This window comes from Penaeus japonicus, unplaced genomic scaffold, assembly GCF_977035675.1.
Source record: "Penaeus japonicus unplaced genomic scaffold, GWHDUDI00000001_assembly GWHDUDI00000025, whole genome shotgun sequence".
Classification (NCBI taxonomy): Eukaryota; Metazoa; Arthropoda; class Malacostraca; order Decapoda; family Penaeidae; genus Penaeus; species Penaeus japonicus.
In genome coordinates this window covers 25,850,031-25,855,030 of record NW_028234427.1, presented here as the reverse complement: position 1 = coordinate 25,855,030, position 5,000 = coordinate 25,850,031, and positions in this window count along the sequence as shown.

Genomic DNA, 5,000 nt, shown 5'->3' with positions numbered 1-5,000 from the left:
AAATATTGCTGCCAAACCATTTTGTACAAATAAAAACATTTGAGATGTATTTATTGGATGAATTCCCTTCTATGGTTCAGAGGGTTGCGAACCCCAGGTGTGCGAATAAGACTGAATTTCGTCTTATTCACACTCCTTTTTCGAATTTATGTATGTTCTTATTAGTTTTTTTTTATGTTTTTTTTTTCTTTCTTAACCGTAGATGGGTATTAGATGTTTGTTTCTTTATATTGATGTATCATTTTTACTTAATTAGTTTTATGACTATTTATTTTCGTAATACCAAGCCCCACAACGTATTGAAGATATTTTGAATCTAAAACAGTTGCTGCTTTTATCATTCATGTTTTTTTTTTTAATATTGTATTTTCATTATTCTGTACCTACGATCTATCACATGACCAGCCTTCTATTGCATTTTATCAATAAATAAAGGACCTAGCCTGATGTTGACATAAACAAATAATTATGTATTATTTCTGCTTTTATTTTAGAAATTGTGGTGTTTGTTTTATCGGTATATCTTGCGGTTATTTTAGTTTAAATGTTTACTTGATTTAAATTTGCCATATGAAATTTGTGGACCCTTTTTACACAACTTTTACTTATATCTATTTATTGATGAACCTTTTTATGATGTTTTCTTATGTTTTCGACCGTATTTCGCTAATTGTGAAAATAAATTGTTGCCACGTTGGTGCCTACGGCTTGTATAAATACTCGGTCGAATGATCCCAAAAGGGGAGCTGTCTCTGGACTCCGTGTTTGTGTGCTTATCCTTGGATTACCCTAGATTATCCTGTGGCAACACTGGAGCCGCGAAGAAAGCTTGTGTCTGACTCTTTTACATGCCAGATAAGAAAAAAAAAAAAAAATCTGGGTGTACTTGTTTGTTTGTATAATTATAAGGCGTACATCATATTATTGGTCAGCGCGAGCCATTGATGGCCTCACAGATTTTAATTCTAATTTCTATTAAAGGATTTTTTTTTTTTTGGTCATGTTATGTTTTGGATACTTTTATCAGTTTTATCAATTCTAACTCCTTTTTTACGTCAGCCCATTTGAACCTTACTTTTCATGTTTAATTGTTTTTATCAGTGGGCGTCTAATAGATCAGAGGCGATGAACACACGCAGCCAGACCCAATATTAATTGGAATTTGTACCTGGGATGCTGGAGGAGTAAGTCTCCTCACAGGCAGTTAGTGGGCCTCCCTCCTACTTGTTTCGGCCCTAAGGCGACATCCTCCGCTTTGGTGGATGGTTTAATATTATATCCTTACTGTTATAGGTAGAGTCCCTTTATATAGAGAGTACCGATATAGGGATTCCTGGGCTTATAGAACACGTAGTTGCATGGGCGCCATTTTGACTCCTCTTTGCTAGACATTCACCCACAGTATATATACATCACTACACTATTTTATCTTCTTCAAGTTCCCCCCCCCCCCTTAGTTGTTTGATGATACAGGATACAAGTGAACCTGACGTACTGTTGTGCATATAGATGCAATGATGATTTAGAAAAAAAAGGAATTGATGTTGTACAGATTTCCTATGAATTCCAGCAATTAAGAAAGAAAATATGGATGACCAAAGCTATTTAGCAAATAATTATTGTTGACAACCTACATCTCATTCATCGCCTACTACTATTGCAAAGAGGGAGGGAGAGAGGAAGGGAGGGAGGGAGAAATTTCAATAGGCTCGAATTAGCTTTTATTATTGATAACTGAGCTGATTGTTGCTTTAGCTTTTAAAAGAGACCAAGATAAACGTTGTAGCCAAAGAAAGGTCGACAAAAACAAGCGAGAAACAGGCCGATATGGCGCTTCTGTATCGGATTCTTCGCTTGCATTATTAATCGCTAAACTTGTTCTTGCCTTCAAAAGAGACCAAGTCCAAGCAATGACTTTAACATGGGCGCTCCTCGTGAGTGTCAATCAGCTGGGACAAAGCTACTACCCTGGAGGAGTCAAAATGGCGGCAAAGCTTGGGTCGTTGTTACTCTCTCAGTTATAGGGTCTCCATTTAAAGCTTCTCTGATCACTGTTCTTTTTCCTGCTGTTGGTACATTTCGTATCATTATCAATTATAGTTTGGAATGACTCTGGGTATAGATGTGTGTGTGTGTGTGTGTGTGTGTGCGTGCATGCATATGTGTGTGTGTGTGTGTAATTGTGTGTTTGTGTGTGTTTTTATGTGTGTGTGTGTTTGAGTGTGAGGGTGTGTGTAAAAAATATATATACATATACATATACATGTATATGTATATATATGTGTATATATATATATATATATATATATATATATATATATATATATATATACATATATATATATATATATATATATATATATATATATATATAATCATATATATATATATGTCTGTATAAATATATAGATAGATGGATCGTTAGATAGATATATACATAAATACATATAAACACAACACACTCACGTGCATATACACTCAAACACACACACACACACACTCTCTCTCTCCCTCTCTCTCTCTCTCTCTCTCTCTCTCTCTCTCTCTCTCTCTCTCACACACACACACACACACACAAACACACACACACACATCACCGTTGCTACTAAAAAGACAGAAAAGTGAACGTCATTACCTGTTAGTGTTATAGTTCACGCGTGTGTTGAGTTATGTTCTTTTCGGCTGTCCATTCTCATTCGTTCTGTCGCTATTTATGTTTATGGTTATGTCTCTGTGGGTGGGAGGAAAGAAGGGAAGGAAGAGAGGGAGGGAAGAGAGGAAGGGAGGGAAGAGAAGGTGGGAGGGAAGAGAGGGAGGAAGGGAAGAGAGGGAGGGAGGGAAGAAGAGAAAGAGAGAGAGAGAGAGAGAGAGAGAGAGAGCGAGAGAGAGAAAGAATTAAAGGGAGGAAGGGAAAGAGGGAGTAAGAGAGAGAGTGTGAGAGAGAAAGAGAGAGAGGGAGAATGAGAGAAAGAGAGAGAGAGAGAGAGAGAGAGAGAGAGAAATAGATTGATAGAGAGAAAGAAACGTCAATCACTCACCAAAAAAAGAAGAAGAAAAAAAAAACAAACAAACACGAAAAACAGTTTTGAAATATTCCTCCCCTGAACGATTACTAGACCTTTCATGACTATTTTTATTTTCCGAACATTGACGTGGGAGGAGAATAACGACGGGACTGAGGTGCTCGAATGGGCCCGGGAAACAATGATGTTCTTTTTTCGGAAATTCTTTTTCTTGCTCTCTCTCTCTCTGTCTCTCTCTGGTTTTTCTCTCTCTGGTTTCTTTCTCTCTCTCTCTCTCTCGGGTCCCTCTCTCTGTTTTTTTTTCTATTTGTTCTCTCTCTCTCTCTCTCTCTCGGATCCATCCCTCTGTTTTTTTTTCTCTCTCTCTCTCTTTCTCTCTCTCCCTCTCTTCTTTTCAAAGGAGCAGCTTCGCCTCCGCTTCTATACTTGGTAACATTGTCCTGTTTGTGTGTGTATGTCTCTATCACTCTATTTTTCTTTCTTTCCGCCGCGTGACGCAAATATTTTGTTCAGTTCTCTTTGAAAGAAAATGTTTAACAACTTTTCCTTTGTGGTTGTTACAATAGCGCTTCCTTCATGACGAGGGGGCGGAGGGGCGGAGGGGGCGGGGAGGGACTGGGGAAAGGGTAGGTGGGGGGAAGGGGGAGGAAGAGAAAGGGTAGGTGGGGGGAAGGGGGAGGGTAGGTGGGGGGAAGGGGGAGGAAGAGAAAGGGTAGGTGGGGGGAAGGGGGAGGGGAGGGGGGGGGAAGGGGGAGGAAGAGAAAGGGGAAGGAAAGGGGGAGGAAGAGAAAGGGGAAGGAAAGGGGGAGGAAGAGAAAGGGGAAGGAAAGGGGGAGGAAGAGAAAGGGGAAGGAAAGGGGGAGGAAGAGAAAGGGTGGGTGGGGGGAGGGAGATAAAAAAAAAAAAAAAAAAGTAGGGGGAAGAGGGGGGGGAGTGAAAAGGTAGGTTGGGGGGATGGTGGGGGGAGAAGAAAGGTAGGTGGGGGGAAGGGGAGTAAGAGAAATGGTTGGTTGACGGAAGAGGGAAGGAGAGAAAAGATAGGTGGGGGGGAGGGGGGGCGGTAGGTGGGGGAAGGGGGAGTAAGAGAGAAGGGATTGGAAGGCGAAAGTCTGCAGGAATAAAAGGTAATGGGAAAGGAAGAGGAGAGGAGGAAAATAGATGGAAGTAAGAGGGGAGGGAAGGAAAGTGGAAGGAAAGTGTAGGTTGGGAGAAATGGGGTCAACGGAGGAAAGGTAGGGAAGAGGGAAAGGAAGGATAGGGAAGGAAAGTGGGAGGGAAAGGAAGAAAGAAGAGAAGAGAGGAAAAGGGGAAGAGGGAGAAGTGCAGGCCTGGAGAAAGGCGGAGGGAAGAGGAGGAGGGGAGAGGGAACGGATGGGCGGGGAAAAAACAAGAAAGGGAAAGAAAGAGGGAGGAGAAGACTAAGGTGGGGGGAGGGAGGGGGCGAATGGATATAAAAACAAGTGGTGGGGGGTAGGGGGAGGGGCTGAGGACCCTATTTTTTGTCTGTATTTCAATATTCTTTATATCGTTTTTTTTTTTTTTCAAACGTTTTAGAAAGGGTATTGTTTTCTGTTTCAAATTCCTGCTGGGCTGAAATTTTTTTTTCTTTATGCTTTTTATGTCTGTATGCTCACTAAATTGCGTTGTTTCGTTGTGGTCTTATTCTGTTTGAAGTTCCTGTGAGAATTCATTCTATTCCGTAACATAAACTTTTATTTCCGTCCACTTTTACTACAAAACAATTACTCCGAAATTCATCCACGTGTAACGACAATTTTACATTAAAACGGAGTGAAATAACAAAAGAAAATACAAATCAAAGACGAAGGGAACAGAATCGTCCATTTCCTTTCTACAATAGAAGATCGCGGTTTGTGCTTCGGGTGGCGGTGGTTGAGTTGATGATAGCCCTTTCAATATGCGCTTCTATGTGTTTGTCTTCATGTTTGAGTTCATGTTTGCATTTGCTTGTGTTCT